Source organism: Dendronephthya gigantea, unplaced genomic scaffold (assembly GCF_004324835.1).
Source record: "Dendronephthya gigantea isolate DGI-Jeju-01 unplaced genomic scaffold, DenGig_1.0 000117F, whole genome shotgun sequence".
NCBI lineage: Eukaryota > Metazoa > Cnidaria > Anthozoa > Malacalcyonacea > Nephtheidae > Dendronephthya > Dendronephthya gigantea.
In genome coordinates, this window is record NW_021163127.1 from 327,432 (window position 1) to 346,159 (window position 18,728).

At 35.9% G+C, this 18,728-nt stretch overlaps 1 long non-coding RNA gene across 3 annotated transcripts; it reads right to left on the reverse strand.

Moving 5' to 3' along the window:
• Nucleotides 1-5,800: 5,800 nt before the first annotated feature.
• On the reverse strand, nucleotides 5,801-12,414 carry LOC114535401. Of its 3 annotated transcripts, none has more exons than XR_003688298.1 (5): nucleotides 10,614-10,651; nucleotides 9,341-9,521; nucleotides 7,995-8,038; nucleotides 6,901-6,956; nucleotides 5,801-5,955 (listed from the first exon to the last, which is right to left on the reverse strand). It is a non-coding gene; the product is annotated as an uncharacterized LOC114535401 (long non-coding RNA). The 3 variants fall into 3 exon arrangements; XR_003688296.1 differs by lacking the exon at nucleotides 10,614-10,651 and adding an exon at nucleotides 9,636-9,808; XR_003688297.1 differs by lacking the exon at nucleotides 9,341-9,521 and adding an exon at nucleotides 12,319-12,414 and having other exon boundaries at nucleotides 5,804-5,955; nucleotides 10,614-10,656.
• Between the last annotated feature and the right edge of the window lie 6,314 nt (nucleotides 12,415-18,728).

Below are 18,728 nucleotides of genomic sequence, written 5' to 3' on the forward strand. Positions count from 1 at the left end.
ATAACAATTCCCGAGGACCACATAGAAATCATAAAGCATGCCCAAGCGGTTATCAACCCTCTCATCCGACAAATCATTCTTCGACTCCTCCGCACCATCCTATGAAAGTGCTCTTAAACGCAGCCATTATAACATCAAATTAGTATATTCAACCGATGAAACCTACCCAAAAAACCGTAGAAAACGACAAAGGAACATCATATGGTTCAACCCACCATACAGCAAAAACGTGAAAGCAACGTTGCCCAAAGATTCCTGAATCTGATTGACAAACATTTCCCTAAATCTAATGTGCTACACAAAATTTTCAACAGAAACACAATCAAAGTAAGCTATTCGTGTATGGGAAATATCAAGAGTGTGATCTCGGCACATAATCAACAACTGCTAAACAACTTAATCCCAACGGAGGAAACGAGTAAGCCGAAATGCAATTGCCAAATCAAGTCCGAATGTCCATTGCAAGGAAACTGCAACACAAAAAACGTCGTGTACAAAGCTACAGTTACTACAGACGATAACAATGACGCTAAAGAGTGCATGGGAATGACGACTACTTCTTTTAAAGAACGCTACAGAAACCATAAGAAGTCAATTAAAAACGAACTGTACGCAAGTGAAACGGAACTTTCTAAGTATGTCTGGAAACTGAAAAGAGCGGAAGAAAAGTGTGTGTGAAATGGTCAATCTTGAAACGAGCCATCCCAAGATCTCCTGGAGCTCCACCATGTGGTTTATGCTTCGCAGAAAAACATTGCATAATATGTGCAGATGAAAACAAATGTTTAAACAAGCGCTCTGAGCTGTTTTCAAAATGCTGCCATAGGAACAAGTTTAATGCCGGAAATTTTAGGCGCGCGCACAAGCATAAGCGCGTGACAGACGAGTAACTGTTGATGCATGACGTAATCAAATATTGTATTGAATTTTCCTTTAGTCGCCTGATGATCGCTTTGCTTTTTTAGCTTAGCGTGAAACACCGTGTAGCGACAGCTTTATTTTGAGATTAAAGAATAAGTAAATATTATATACATATATACATATATACACACATACAGCCATACACAACGCACCGTTCCCGCATTTTTTTCTTGAAAAGCGCAAACCATACCGCCAGTGAAACTCTTCATGTTTACATTATAAAAGACGGCGTGTTTGCAAATCCTTCCTGAGTCCCAGTCCCCCCAACTGATGTATTTTCGAAATTTTTTAATTATATCAAAAAAGGTTGTAGAACTAATAAACAAATTTTTCAAGCCCTATTCAAATCCGTAAAGATCCCACAAGTGATATAGGCACTTTAAACATTACCCTCAATCAAACAGGAAATCACTCAAAGTACTCAAATTTCGTTTGTCGCAATATTCTCATTATTATATTATATTTTTAGTTGCTCATGTGAAGCGGGCGCAATTCTCTGAGTTTAGTCTCTTCTCTTCGTCAAACAACTGTGACTACTGACTATATGAACTGCATGTATATGATGGCAACAATTTATCCGTCATTTCAAAAGAATAGAGAGAATAATTGCGTTGTAAATAATGTAAATAAACACCACTGCACAGTGGTTAAATAAACCGCGGTGCATATTATGTCTATTATGTGGATACTTCGACGCGTAAATCGATACAAAGCAATATACTTATAATCGTATCAATACTGTATACCGCCAAAATGATTTGATTACTGCCCAAAATTCAGGAAGCTTTATTTATTCGTTTAAGAAAAACTTTTTCAGAATTAACCATTCTGTCTAAAAAAGACTAACCTTTTAAAATCATTAAAAATTACCATGGTTATAGATTAAGTCCCCACAATGTTTACACAAACGTCGCATGGTCCCCACAATGATTACACTCAAATTTTCAAGTCCCCACAACGTTTACACTATGAAGTCCCCATAACGCATGTTTTATGAAACTTTACACAGGTCCCCACAATGCAGAGAAAACTCACGCCATCAGAGGTCCCCACAACGCCACCTGCGTATGTATGCGTGTAGCAACTGGGCGAGTTTTTTATATATATATATATATATATATATTTAATATATATATATATATATGATTGATTTGCGGTTTGGGCGCAGGTGACAATAGGGATTTTAAGCTTCGTGTTCAAACGTCGAACGCCAATGGTAAAGTTAATCAAAAATTCTGCCAACAAAATCCGAATATGCCGCGCGGGTGCTCCTGCAAATGTGAAGCTTAAACTCCCTCATAACAGATGCTAATAGCCTATTAACACGCAAATACTAAGTAAATAGTACTTACACATTACATTCCCAGTGTTTGAGGCGACTGGCGACTGCTTCTTTCTAGGCTAGCTTGGAAATAAAAGGCAGCGAAATGCTTCACAAAATACACTCTGAACTACAGAGCTTTTTAGTACTGACAATACACACCAAGTAATATCACAATTCGAGGTGAGGTGACAACATATCAAGTTACAAAGCAGAAATAATTCAATTGTGCACGGAAATGTATGATGTTTTAGAAGTTTAATCTCGTATAGGGTGTTTGTGTGTGCATGCGAGACTTACAAATTAGGAATTAGGACATTTGTCTATTTGTTTGAAGTGTGAAAAGGGCAACCACTTGCCCCCGCGCTGCCCACGCACTACATGGGCAGCAGGGGCAGCTGCCCCCGTGCCTCCAGCGCCCCTGAAAGTAGTTTAGCATTTCATATATGAATTCAATGAGGTGAAAATTCCTGGCAAACAATGTTGATTCCTGAAGTTACATATCCTGCTTCTTAGTTTGTCAACAAATTTGAAGAAACAAAGTTCGAAATCGATTTTAACAAAGGCCACGAAAATTTCGCCTACAGTTATTAGAAATGCTGTGGTGATACTGAATAATATATTACAAATTTCATTTAAATTTCCATAGAAAGTGGAAGCATACACTGTCATGAATGATTAATTTGGCAAAAGAGTTCTGAACAACCACACAAAATTTGATGCCCGATAGATAATTATAATTAAATATAATTATATATATATATATATATATATATATATATATCAAATATATCAAATATATATATATATATATATATATATATATATATAAATATATATATATATATATACCAACATCAAATATATAATAGTTCAGGGACCTGTTGTATAAAACTCTTTAAATTTCAATTACCACTACATATAAACAATCAGTTATATTGTAGACAATTTAAAATATTTAACTATTGATACTAATAACTATTGTACATTATTAAAATAATGCATCAGTCAAACCCTAATCTCACAACTTCCAGAAAGATTTAATTTGTCAAGTAGTTTCAGGAAACATGTTAACAAGTTGTTGAATTGCATGAGGATGATAAGTTGTGAGAACAACCTTGCTGCAGACCTGTAAAACTTGTCAGTTGATGAGCTGGGAACGGACAATTTGTGTATATCCTGTTAATAATTTGTTGGAACATTGCTACACAGGGCCAAATGCAGCAGGGGTGCAAGGGGGCAACTGCCGCCTAGAGTATGTTCAACTTATGAATTTTGAACTGTGCCATGTTGCTCTTTTTCCTCAAATTGCTCTTTTCCCTACACATGGAACATCACTACTGTACCTCCCTCCCCTAGCTCAAAATCCTCCATACAGGCCTGTTGCTACAAGTCTGCCGTATGTTATAAGTCATGCAATTTGAATTTGTGATACCAAGCATTGGGCATTACCTTGTGTTTGATAAATTAACCCTAATTAGTTTACCATATATAATAGAAGTTTCAAGATCTTTTGCCACAATTTCAGGTAATAATATGGATAGTATGTACTGGTTGAGGGAAAGTATGTAAAACAGCTATTTCTCCAGAAATACCAAAAATCATGGTTCAATTGACCTGTTTCAGCTCTGATACCACTTTTTTTTTGGCTCATTTACTAGTGTCATTTTCTTTATTTAACCAACAAAGGCAATACCATAACCAACACAGTTTTTTTGTTAGACAGGTTCTCCTACACAAACTCTGTTTTAATAATGCCATTAATAAAAAAAAATTCATGTACAAGAATGGATTTGATTGGGGATTGTAGCAGTATGCACGCCAAGTATAGTATACTGTTAGCCTATAACCATATCGAAAGGAATCACAGACTTCGATAGTCTATGGTCTAATGTATTAGGATACATGAAGGATTGCCATATTTTTATATTATATATGAATTTTGGATTTTGCAAAGCATTTATAAAACTAAAATAATATTGAACTGTTGGGAGTTGGCTCTTTTTACCTGAATAATTGAAATAATGTTTTTCAAAGTATGACAACAATCCTTGCTGAGGATCATTAGTGATGACTTATCTTGGCACTGAGGATCATTAGTGATGACTTATCTTGGCACTGCTAGTATATGTTCAGGTCCTATTATAAGACCATTACCCACTCAGTAATCCCTAACTGAATTTGCACCTGCCTTTACACCCATAACAGCATTTAATGGGGAAATTACGATAACGATTGTTTCCGGCAATACGGCAGAAACATTGCTTCTTTTCGCTTTGACAAAGTCCAATAAAGGTGGCAAAAGTTGGTATACTATATCAGAGATTTTCCAAACCCGATCACCGTCGGCAGGACGGCGATTACATCTCTGCCATTAATAATATGACGAATAGCGTCTTTCTGTTCCTTTTTTAATGTTATGTTAGAATTATTAGTCTTGGTTAGTGAAAAATTTATAGCTTCTTGAAGCAAGGTTTCATCAATACAGCATTTGCATTCTTTGCGCTCGCCATGTTTTCTTATATTTTAGCCTGATTCTATTCTATGCGACCAAGCCTTTTTGTCGGAATTCCAACAAAATTCAACAGCGTATCCCAGGGCCTATGTGGACAGCAACGGAGCTAGGCCCTGGGGACGAGGATGGTTGGACAAGAACTCGGTTCCTGAGTCCTAGGCCCCCGAGCACGACGGAAATTTATGCAAATCGTCATGTTTAGATGTAAATATTTCCGAAACTATTTAACTAAATCAAAAAGGGTTGTAAAAGTTATAAACTAATTTTTCAAGCTCTATTCAAATCCGTAAAGATCCCACAAGTGATATAGACACTTTAACCTAGTTTGAGACTTCGAGTTATATTTTTACTGGCATAATTCAAATTATAAAATACCACTCACGAGTCGCGCAAGAGTGACGAAATTTTGATGTCGCCCGTTATTATTTCCTCTTTAAAGGATCGCTAAGTACACTCGTTCGTCACACTGATTCGTAACTAAATAAGAATTTACACACTCGTCAGCCATGAAGTAATCTGCTGTAGATATGTAATCCCATCCGAAAAGAGTAAGTGACTCGGATACTAAGGATAAGAAACTTTCTGATGTGATTGAAAGAGCTAGCGCAAGAGTACCTGATGACTTTAGTGAGCAACTAAGAATTGACAGAGGATGTGAAGACGTATATATATACCAGCCAATTGCCATCAAATTCATCGCAAATTTGACTCAAAGAAAAACGCTATTCTTTTCTACCTCAAAACTGCCTTTGTATACACTTCAAGGTGTTGTTACGAATTAATCGTACATTTTGTGGGGCTTTCGAAAATGCAGGCCATAACAACAAAGAACTTACAACGATTTTGCAAGTTTAATTACTTATTTTCTTTATTAGACAATTCGCGCAATTAAGGGGCTTGCCATTACCGAAAACAATTAAAAGGCAGCGGATCACACTTTGCAGAAACGCTTTGCAAAGACGCAGCAAATAATCGCTGTGCTAAATCGCTGGGTAATAGACGATTTATTGGAAATTATTAGAAGTTTGCAAGTTGCGAGAAAATTGCATAGTGTGACAGCAGTGACAATGTAGAATTTATTAATTAAAATAAAATAAACTTACCAAATGCATCATTAAAAATCTCTCCGTCAACGTTTGCTTAATAGTGGTCTTTTATGTGTTAGTGTACGTCAAAGGGATTTCTCACATGTTCCATACTAAAAAAAATATCGCAGCAAAAAAGACTTTAGGAGTAAAATAGATATTATTCAATCATAAATAGCAAATATATTGCCTATGCTGTGTTAAATTTAAAAGTTTCCGTAAAACTATATAAACTATATTAAACTTAAACTTAATTAAACACATCACTGATACTATGATGAGACAAAACATTAAAAATGTTTTGATACAGAGATAAAGTGAACTAAGAATGATAAACATCCCCAGCTCCAGCTACGATTCAAAGATAAAGTCAACTATTAAAGAAAAGCATCCCACACCCCTGACGAACATCTCTTAATTCCCACTAGTGAGACAAAATTAGAATTATGTATTTTGCAGAAAGTCAACAAATCCCAAGAAGAACATTTCCCTTGATAAAAATTCCATTCTATTCTTGATGGAAAGATTAAACTGAACCACCAATACCATGCTGACACAATCATTAAAAATGTAAGTCCCCACAATGTGAGAATTCTTGCACAAGTCCTCACATTACTTTACACACTTTTACATGATGATACTTGATGGAATATTTAACCTGAGCTACTACCAATACAATTATAACATCAACTATTAATAGAAAACTTCCCAGTTGAAGTCAACTCACTATATTAATATACAAAGAGCTTTATGTAGTCAACAAATTACATTTCACCTGTGATAAAAAATTGGAAACACACAAAGATATTATCGAGTGAACAAATTTCATCTATTTTGATCAATGTCCATTCCTGCTAATGATGCAAAATGAGAGCCAATGTAGTATAGACATAGAGATTGTCAGCAAATTTAAAATCATATCCACTACTGATACCACAAAAAATTGAAAATATTCCAATCTGGTAAACATGCTGTCTAGATATTGATAGAATGATATAGTGAACTAAGAGTGAAAAATATCCTAGAGTAACAACAAGCATACAAAAAAATAAACTCACCACCAATCAACTCTTTGCAGTGGAAGTATGAACATTCTGTGCATGAAACAGTCAAACTAGGAAAAGAGAATTGTTTTAAGCTCTATGCAAAATATATACAAAATATTGTTAACTTAGAGTTAAACGTCCCACCATGATGAACATATCACTACCGCTATTAATGTAAGAAGTACTGATGCAAAAATATTGTCAGTTGCGAGGTTTCAAAGAAGGTTTCAAAAAACATGTGTACTAAAAATCAAAGCCAACTTAGTATTCACAGTATGGGGTCAACAAATCTCGCCCTGATAAACATTCCTTTCAGCTACTGATGAAAAGGTCAACTGAGAATGGATGATGAACACCCTACTGTATCCTGCTGCAAAAGCGAGTCAATTACGAAAGGGAAACGTTTCACCATATCCCATTACTGATATGAAGATAAAATTGACAAAGATTTGACAACCCACCATGCTGAACTGCCATCCCCCATATACAGAGATATAGTGAAGAAATCACATGCATCCCCAGCTACTAATACCACCCGGAAAAACATCCCATTATTCTACCGATGACAAGATAAACTTGAAAAAGATCAACTTCAGCCAGCAATACTATGGTGACACAAATCATTAAGAGACCTGAGCTAGCAGTCTCCCCACAGTGTGAGACTTCTTGTACAAGTCCTCCCAATAGGACTGCATACTGCACACATTGTGACTCATTGTGTGAATGTGTGTACTAAACATGGGTAATCTCTTGTGGGGACTTCAATAAATTCTGATCAATAATCATTCAACGCTAATAATCCCATCTCATAACTGATGCAAAGATAAAGTAAAAAAAATGAGAAAGATCCACCCTGCCTAAAGAACATCCTATCCCTCTACTGATATACAAAATAGTCAACTAAGAATGAAAAACACCCTACCATACTGAACATATACTATCCCACTATTGATACAAAAAAGTTTATTAAGCATAAAAACATTCCACCATAGTGAGACATTGAAATTGAAAATTATCTAATGTCATTAACACATCATCCCTACTGTATATCACTATAAAAAGACATAAACTAAAAGTTAAAGACACAAACAGAAAAAATAACTTACCAAAATGATTTGCAGTAGTAGGAATGTACTGTGACACAGTCAGTCTAGGAAACAAAGAATTGTGTTAAACGATTATTTATTCCATAGGAAAAATAAATATGCCCATGTCAGAAACTCAGCTAGGCCTATGTGCTTGGCTTTATGGGCAAAGTAAGCATATAGCAATGAGGGCTCCGTCGCACTTTTTAAAACTGTACCGTGTCTTCTAAAACAGAATCAGTCAAGAATTTTGCTAGGCAGACTATTCGTAATTCATAAGGAGCAAAATTACCTCCTTTCAAAAGATGAGAGCTCAGACATATATATTCTAGGGATCCATGGATCCAAAGTTTTAGTGCCCTCCCGATGCATTAATGCATGAGCCAACAAGACGTCTGTCGCAACATGATTTTCACTTCTCCTCCTGAAACCCGCAGTATACTCAGAGTACTTAAGTTACGTTCGCCGCGATATTGCATTATTGAATTATATTTTAAGTTGCTCATGCGTTGCTCATTCTATTTATATACTTTTAAGTCGATCCGAATAGGATAAAAAGCTAATACTTAGTTAAAGTATAACAGTGTATAGTATATGTTTGCATGGTGATCGATAGCTACCGTGTCAATGGCACGTCCAATTTTGGAAAAATTTTCAAACATCATTCCTATTTAATCTCAAATTGTTCGAGCAAAAATCTCGTTAATACCTATACTAATTAATAAAAAAAGTGAAAGGAATTAGCTACTTGTGAAAAGAACAGTAGTTTAGGTAGGAACATTCCACAGTGAAAACATGGTGGTCTTTTGACGAACAACATTTATCGAACCTACAGTATGACTTTTGAAAAGCCTGTGTAGTACACTGTACATCTAGGATTTTAATTTGCCTAATTTTTGTTTGTGTTCTTTTGAATTTTTCTTTTTTTGTGTATAAAGTTCTATTGCATAGTGCCCAATTCGATCTAGAAATCATGCATGGAGTTACAAAGGAATTACAGAATAAATTAGTTGCAAACGGGGACGATTCAGCAAAGAAACAATTTGTGTGGAGTTAACAACATTGAGTGCCAAATTACAGAATCTCAAAAACTTGGGTAAAATAACTGGGGAAAAAATTGATTGAAAGAGATAGCACAAGAGAGTCATCAAGTAGACTTTAGCGAGTAAATAAGAACTGACTGAGGATGTGAAGACGTATATGTACCAGCCAATTGCCAACAAATTCATCGCAAATTCGATTCTAAGAAAAACGCTGTTCTTTTCGACCTCGAAACTGCCTTTGTATAAACTTGAAGGTGTTGTTACGAATTAATCGTACATTTTGTGGGGCTTTCGAAAATGCAGTTCATAAAACAAAAAACTTACAACGATTTGACAAGTTCAAATCCTCGTTTTCTTCATTGAAGGGACCGATCGCGAGTGAGTATTCATCCTGTGTATGAGTAGACTACGACACACGCATAATCCGTTGAAGGACCGAACTTATGAAAGAATATTCTGAATGTCTTCAAGCAACAGCAACATTTGCGAGTTATTGATGACTGAACTGCAAAAGATCAGGATCTGATAAATCGGCGCATTAATTACAAACAACGAAAGTGTGAGTTCTGTTTGATGGATCCTGATTGAAGTATCCATACCATCATACAGCATAAATTACCTTGGCGGATGATCAAACAATCAAAATTTACGATATGTCAAAAGAAATAATCACAGACGGTGGATTCGGGCTTCGTACAGAAGGAAACAACATACAAAAGCGTGTGAAGAGGTGTTACCACAGATCGTGGAACCCCTCGAGAACGAGTGTGGTATTGAATAGGTTGAAACTAGCGAACAACAGGTTTGTTGTTTGGAACCGACCATCATTTAACTTGCGAATGCTTTCCAAACACTGCAGAACATAACGATCAAGAAGTAACATATCAACAGCAGAAGTTGAACATTTATCGGTTAATATCCTGGGAATACCATGGGATACTGAAAACGATGTTTTCTAGTATGATTTAGGTAAATTAACGGACTTCGTCAAAATGCTTCCTGTAACAAAGCACTCCGCCAGTGTTGCAGTCTGATCAATTTGATCAATTAATTCTGCTGGCTCCGTTTACTATCCGAAAATATAAGCTGCTATAATTAAGGAACTGTTGTGAAGGGACAAACAAGCCTGAACATTTAACTTTCCTTTCCAACACTTTATATTTGCAATGTAAGGAAATTTAAGGAAACTGAGGCATCTAAAGTTGTCAATTACAAACATTTCTTAGGATCTGCTAACATTTTTTTAATATTTCGAACACTCCTTACAAAATTAACATCCCTCAAAATTATAATTGCATTGCAAGTTGCAAGAAAATTGCATAAAATCGCAGCAAAAAAGACATTTGGAGTAAAATAGATATTATTCCATCTTAAATGGCAAATAGCTACATTGCCTATGCTGTTATTAAATTTAAAAGTGTCCATGAAACTATATAAACTATATTAAACTTAAACTTAGTTAAACTTAGTTAACACATGATGAGACAAAACATAAAAAATGTTTTAATACACAGATAAACTGATAAACATCTACATCTTTCTGCATACTACTGATACAAAAATTCGTCTTGCACACAGAAGAAAATTTATAACTTACCAATTTTGCTGTAGAGGTATGAACATGTTGTATAACAGTCAATCTAGAAAACAGAGAAATAATTTTGCTGATTAACAATATTAATGCTTTTCAATGATTTTATTATTAAATGTAGGTGCTATTACAATCAGATCTTGGGCCTTTTACAAGAAAGCATATCACACAGTTTAAGCAATTGAACTTTCCAGAAAAATAAGAGTTTGCTGATTAACATTTTCCATGCCCTAACCCTTGTTGAATCAGCCATAAATTGTGCATATGGGTAACCAACATTATGACTAGACCTTGACTAGAGCCCATTATTTTCTGAAAATCCCTAGGAAACATGGGATTGATAGTTAATGAATGGGAACATGTCAATATTATCCTTGAGAAAATACAATATATCATATCAGGACTTTGCAGCTTGGCTGCAATTGCAAAGTAAACATTAACTACAGTAGCTTTTTGTATTTAAGAGTCATTTAATCAGGTGACCTAAAAAAATGTTTTATCATACTGTAGTGTCTTATTAACCAAACAATTTCCTGCACAAACCAACCACAAGTGCATGCAACAAAGCTGAACAACTGAAAATCTCTTCATGTGTAACTTTTTTTAGGCAAGGACAGGATTAACTGCAATCACATGGCAAAATTTGAATATTTATATAAGTCATTTTGGGTACGTCTTCCTTTGAATTTCTGATATGTGGAACCTATGTTCCAGCTCGCAAATGTTAACAGTGGGTTGTAATCCTTCCATCATTAGTTTTATTTGAAGACTTTACAAATTCCAAGATAGTGGTAAAAAGTAGTGATGACAGCAAAAATGGTTTAAAAAGCTGGTGGAAATAAGAATGTAACATACAAAGTAGGGACACTATGCAGAATTAATGCACCCAAAAATTAGTGCTCTTTTGATTTATAAAACAAGTATACATCTATACAGTGAGTTGGTATTCTATTCAATCTATCAGTTTAAACCAGCATCTTGTGTTGAAACATTTATTTATTTCTTAAGAACATCCTTTAGCTCCCTTCTTCCATGTAGATAATGAGAATCTAGAATCTAGGGTAACTTATTTGGTAAAATCAGGTAATTATTTGGGGTTGATCAACCACATAAATTAACTGAAAGCAAATTAAGTCGCCATCTGAAAACATGTTTTCCTCCAAAAAATGTTTAGCTACTTCATCTGAATAAACCAACTGAACAGCTGAGCAATCTTTTTGTAACAAGTGAACATCTTGACCAAATCAAGCTTGAAACTTAAAAATTTGCTTAACCTATGCAGAATGCATTGTGCTCCTAAATGCTGCAATGAACATTTTGGCATCATTCTAACCTGTACATTAGTTTAAATTAGTATGCTGGGTTTAAGAATATTCCTTTTGAACAAACTTGTAGCATCCCTAAGTAATATAGAGTTCAGACACATGAAAGGTGACTTAAAAAATAGAATTATTTATACCACATAATAAAGCATAAAGAAAAGTTGTTTAGACTTTAAAAGTAACGCTACAATTTATCACCACAAAATTGAACGGGCAACACCTAATATTAAAGTCGTTTTCTATGGTATAAAAACATTCTCACCTATTTAGCGGGGTTTTTCAGATAAATAATATCATAACTTCATGAATATTCAAATAACAAATATGCAAATATTTAAGTCAGATTTTATACTTGTAAACTATTCAATAACCAAGAAATAACAACATACCTGGCAAACCAGCAACTAAAGCAAAAGTTGAGAATTTTGGCTTTAATATATACCAAATTGACTGCTGGAAAAATTTCTTTACATTTGACATTTGCATGCTGAAGAAAAACAACTGCCATTTTATTCTTCAAGCCGCGAGGAATTGCCGCCGGCGTCGCGGCCGAAACCTGGGGACAAGGATGGGATAGTGAACTTTATGGATTTTTATGGATATATAATAGTGATGGCAGTAGGTAATGGCTGGCTCAAATTGTCGCTTCATTGGTTGCAGACGTACCCAATGAGACTTCCCGGTTCATTGCCCGGCTCTTGTTGCCTATTGGTTGGCTCTGGTTTATGGCTCCGGCTCTGGCTGCCGATCGCCACAATCACGGCAACAAATATATTTGGACTATTTAGCCAGCATCGAAGTTAACACGTAAAACTAGTGCTAGACGATACCTAACCGAACACTTAGTATTCGATGCCAACGATACTAGCGAGCATGGCATCGGTGTCGATTACTGACCTGGTTTCGTTCGACACTTGTCCCCTTTTTCTGGGCAAACGTTGATTGGAATATTTTATATTTTTCTAAAATGGTTTTTTTTGGAAAACTACTGAATCAAATTCGACAAATCGTAAACAAAGGGGAAAAGAACCATTATCGACGTTTCGTTATACTATAAATTTCAGATGACTCAGTATGTTAATCGGTCTTTTTGCAGCTTGAGTTTCAAAATGTAAACTTCTGATTATAATCTTGGTATCGAAATTATCGGATTTCAAGATTCTTAACAAATTTTGCTATCGAAATTGGTATCGGTACTCGACCGATGCCAATTATAAAGTACGGTTGGTATAAAAAAAGGTCCTGGTTTCGCCAGCATTACAAGTGGATTGAATTATTATTATCATTAGATGAGCTTAAAAGCCTGTTTTCCACTAGGCGCATAGGCGTACGGGCGTAACTTCGTTTGAGGGCAAAAAAATCGCCCAAATTTTTGAATTATGCAATGTGCCCGAAAGAATTTTAACTCTTACCAAATTTGTAACAATAAACTTGGCAAAGCGCCGAATGTGATTTCAAGAAAGTGTAACAAGAATGGCCAAATAGAATACACATATGTGATATATATTACAAATTTAGCTCCCCGTTGCTGTACTGTCACCATTGCCCGAATTTTTGTTTCTCGAAATTTACAGGGTGCAATTGTCCCCCCCACTGCCTCCCTGTCCTCTGTGTACGCCTTGACTTGGCGGAACTTTGCGCGCGAAGCGGAATTTTTCTTTGCGGAGTTTTCTCGCATCAGTTCTGCATGAAAGCCTCTTGACAATGAAAAATTCATAAGATTACCATCATAAGTGCTACAATAATTTATAATAAATATTTGATACTTTCGTATAAGTGGGTGAACCACAACAAAGGAGTACTATAAAATAGTTTAACATATAAATTATTAAGCAAATCTGTCTGTTTTCGCTTTAAAAATTGGAACTTCTCTTAGGTTCCGTAGTGAATAAGCCTACTATTTGGGTTGCAGCAATAGGCTATTTAGTTTATTGTTTTTATTTTGAGTGATCGATTGGTATAATTTATAACATAGCTCTTACCAATGTATTCAATTTTAGTCTTTTTAACCTTAGGTCATAAGATATCTGATCGGATAAGATGGTTTTAGTTGCTTTTTTGAATTTGCTCCATTTGATTGGACTGTTTTTCCGTTAAAGAATAATTCTAAAATTGGCATCCATATTCCAAAATAAGTCGGATGACTGAGCAGAAAATACGTGTTAGGTCGAAAAATGAGATACCAGATCGTTTTAATATGCGGAAACAGGCTTAATTGAACATATATGATGTGCGGACATATTTAAATGCTATCGCAAAAAATCGGAAGTGGAAAAGGAGTTTCACTGCTACTTTCACAAATTTAGTGATCTCGAAAATATACTATTTATCTTCATTTTCCTCCTTGCTATATAAGAAATAAACGTTAACTTTTGTAAAGTGAAAAATTTGATGACAATCCGTTATTAGGAAGTAGTGGAAAATTGTCATTTTTATCAATTTTTTCAAAATTCTCAAAAAATCACCCTAATACAATGCGTCACGGAAATTTTTACTTTTACTCGCAATATAAATTAGGATCTGCTGGCTTTCTCGCTCCACCAGGGTCGCTCGCTATGCGGGCAGCAAACCTAAAGAACTTTGTCTCCCCAAATACACGAATTTATAGTGTAAACAAGTAAAACGTCAAATTCTAAGTGTAAAAATTATTTTCTTTCACGCTGGTCACATGTTCTGTGCGCACAAACCGGGGGCCGGTTGTATATCAAGCCCGTTTAGGTTAAACGGTGGTTAAGTTCAAAATAGAAACCAAGTCTATTGTTTTATTCAACAAGCGAACTAAATGTTTTTAACCTTAATGCAAAGATACTGTTTACAACTACATATTTAGTGCATGATATTCAAGTTAACTCATTCAAGACAGATGTAAGAGTGTTATTTAATTTTCACTTATCCACCGTTTAAGCTAAACGGGCTTCATGCAACCGGCCCCGGGAATATAGACTATATATGGACTGCGGTTACATTTTTGAATTGCCTTGCCGTTTGAATTGCCAATTTTAATAATTATTGAAATTAAGATATGTTCTGCCGTCTCTTTCACTAGTACTGTCATACAATGCGCCAAAGACAAATTTTGGTTAGGAATTGTAATTTTTTTGGCATTGGAACATGAACTCAGGTAGAGGAGCCCCTAAGATTATAATCAGTGGATTCACTAACGCTTTGAGATAGATCACAAATGTTGTCTACCGGGCAGGGGCGTGGTGGCAGGGGAAAGGGGACAGGAGGCCCCTGCGAGATTTTAAGAGCGGCGCCGAAATGCCGGTGGGGCGCCAAAATCACCAAGAATGGTTAATGTTTTACATTGAAAAACTGGCGTTGAATTTTGAAGCAATAAAGCCACCGGCGTGCATTAGCGGGTGGGTGCCGGAGGAGTGACACTCCCCAAGCTCTAGGGAAATTAGTGCAAAAAGTCAGTCCAAAACCCTGTATGTGACGAAAAATGTCCGTCCGGAAACCCGTTTGGGACTAAAAATGTCGGCCGTCTTAAATACGAATGACGTTATTTTGTATCGAATATGTATAGTAACCACTGTTGGTTAATGAAACTTGTAGCTATATAAAAGTAACCACTGTTGGTTAATGAAACTTGTAGCTAACATACTATAACTTCAAATGTAAGGTAATATGTTCATCAGATAAATTTTTCACGGTCTGCTTTTTGAGTTACCCTCTACTATTTTTACCCCTGTAAAAATAAACCAAACTAAATGCTTCGAAATTTAACTTATTCTTTAAATGTAGTTTGTAGGTAAAAATTTTCATGAAAAAGGCCGTAATAAGACCATGAGATGCTCAAATTTCAAAAAGTTTCTCGCTCGGCGCCACGTGAGGCTATACCCCTAAGCATAATCTACGCCATGGGACTGTTGCAAGGAAACGAACGCTGTGCTTTCTTCCGTTCACCGAATCGGGCAATTTTTATTGTAATAGACAGCTCTTAATATCGTAATGTAATATACGCCCAATACTAGACTTTCCATATCAAATAAAAACATTGCAAAATCAGTGCGAGGACTTTGGACAACCTCCCCCATGGATATTTATTGGATGGACGCCCCTGAATATAAAGCAATATGTGTTCATTGATTTATTTTATCGTTCTTGAAACTTGCCAGTACCCAAGCTCCTCTAGGCCACTTGCGTCTACAGCACTCGATCTGTGCACTTCCATGAACTCTCTAACAAGGGGGTGATCTAGCAAAAGGGTGCGGGGACGCATGATTGATATGGGGTGCCGAAACTAAGGCTGGCCCACCTTCAAATTTTCGAGCCACCATGCAACTGCTATTGGCCATGGGACCCAATTTATTGATTTTTTTTACATCATTCTAGATTTCCCAACTTCAGTCCTACAACCTTCAATAATTTCCAGCCAACTCTGAAAGACAATCGCAGCGGGCAATCCTGCTCCTGAAGACGTTGGAGGACGGACCAGCGCGGTCAGGACGCTTGGTACAAAGCTTCTCTTTGCTTTCAGTAAGACACAGGGCATGATCCATAACATGCAGTATATAGTTCTGCTCTAGAAAGAACTAGAAATTAGAATTGTTATTACAAAGTAAATTTACAAGAGATAACCGTTATAAAAGAAGCGAGAATAATTGAAATTGGCGGATTGAAGCTTATTATAATCATAAACATTATTATTATTATTATTATTATTATTAATGGTTTAAAATACACACCTTCGCAATTAATTGAATTATGGTGCGTTTACAAAAATTATGTAAGTAGCTATTATTTACAGTATATTTACACATAAAAAAGTTAAGCTATTATTTACAGTATATTTACACATTAAAAAGTTAAGTCAAATCTAAGTTTAAAATCTTATTGCACTACTACAACGATACTCATGTTAAAATATTACACATGAAGTTATTTACTGTTATTCAATAAAACTACTGTACTAGGAAAGAAACTACGGCGGTATCTTTCTGTTCGACATTTTATTGTTGTTAATGTGTTCGAGTTTCTAAGTTCATAATCATTTGTACAAGCCCTGGTCAATGGAACATATTTTGTCAAAGGTCCTCCTTTTTCTATACTTTTCATTGTATCAAGGCAAAGTAGCTCTCGTCTTTCATCCAATCTGGAACACCCAAGGCGTGCTAGGGATTCCTTATAAGAATAGCCCGGTAAGATATTTCTCAGAGCTCGTTTTTGTACTCGCTCTAACTCTTCAGCAAGGTATAAAGGTAAAGAGTGGTGCCATACAACGCAACAGTACTCCAGAACAGATCGTATCAGGGCAAAATATATACTTAGTAAATCCTCCGCGGGAACGCCACCTCGTCGTAAAGAGCGGATGATATACAGGGTGTATCAAAAAAAATGTCCCAAATGTAAAATATCCGTTTTTCAGGATATTTTGCAGAATTTGGCAAAATTTTGTGTTCCTAGAGATGACACCGCGGAAATTGGTATAGGCTTAGCCGCAATTCTCGATACTTAGACTTCAAACTTGGTGAGGAAAAAGATTTATAAATATTCAAGAAAATATGTCTTGCACAAAAGATTTGAAGCTTGCTCACGGTAAAAACGAATCGTCTGAATTAATAACCTTGTGTATACTTTAAGCCTCAAAATGGCCATTTCACAGCGGTCAGATGTGTATGATGAGCTGTCAAAAGATTGCAGAATGCGTATTCAGAAGAAAAATTGAACTTTTTTAAGATATTCAAAAGGTTTCTCTTTGATAGGGCGATACAGAAATGCACAATTGTGAACCAGCGATTAGATTTTCGGGTTGAAACGTCTTAAACACCAATTTCTGCGGTGTCCCTAGAGATAGTTAAGACTTATCTGGTATACCTAGGCCAAGTTTGGTTTTTCATTAACAAAATTATGTTACCGGGGGGTGGTTCCTTTCCACTGATATTGAGAGGGCTTGCGCGCGAAAATGTGAAGCTGAAATTGAGATATTATTTAGCTGTCTAAAAGTAGGAAAGCTTTTTAATAAACTGTCAAAGTTTCAGGAAAAATAATGCATACTGGGAGCAACGCGCGACCCCTAAAGGTGACAAATATTTCATTGCGCGCAGTGGATTAAATGCATTGTTGATTTTAGCGTGACCGATCTCAAGGTGGGCAAATGAATAAATTAAAGCGAGAAACTGAACACAAAAACAAAGCGATTTATTCGTGATGTTAATCCTCAGCATGTCCACCATTTCATTCTAAGCAAACTGCGGCTTGTCTGAGCATACTAAACACTGAACAGCGAAACCATTTGTCTGTCCATTCGCCTAGATTTGCCGGTGGTAGCGTAGGCGATTTGCAAGAAAGAATTTCGAACGAAATGGATAATTTGAGGCAGGACAGACAAATGTGGTTCGCCGTTCAGTGTTTACCTGCTCAGACGAGCCGCAGTTTGTTTAGAAAGAAATGGTAGAGATGTTGAGGATTGACATCAAGAATAAAAATCTTGTTATTAAATTGCTTCGTCTTCTTGTTCAGTTTCTCGCTTTAATTTATTCATTTGCCCACCTTGTATGAGATCGGTCACGCTAAAATCAACGATGCATTTAATCCACTGCGCGCAATGAAATATTTGTCACCTTTAGGGGTCGCGCGTTGCTCCCAGTTTGCACTATTTTTCCTGAAACTTTGACAGTTTATTAAAAAGCTTTCCTACTTTTAGACAGCTAAATAATATCTCAATTTCAGCTTCACATTTTCGCGCGCAAGTCCTCTCAATATCAGTGGAAAGGAACCACCCCCCCGGTAACATAATTTTGTTAATGAAAAACCAAACTTGGCCTAGGTATACCAGATAAGTCTTAACTATCTC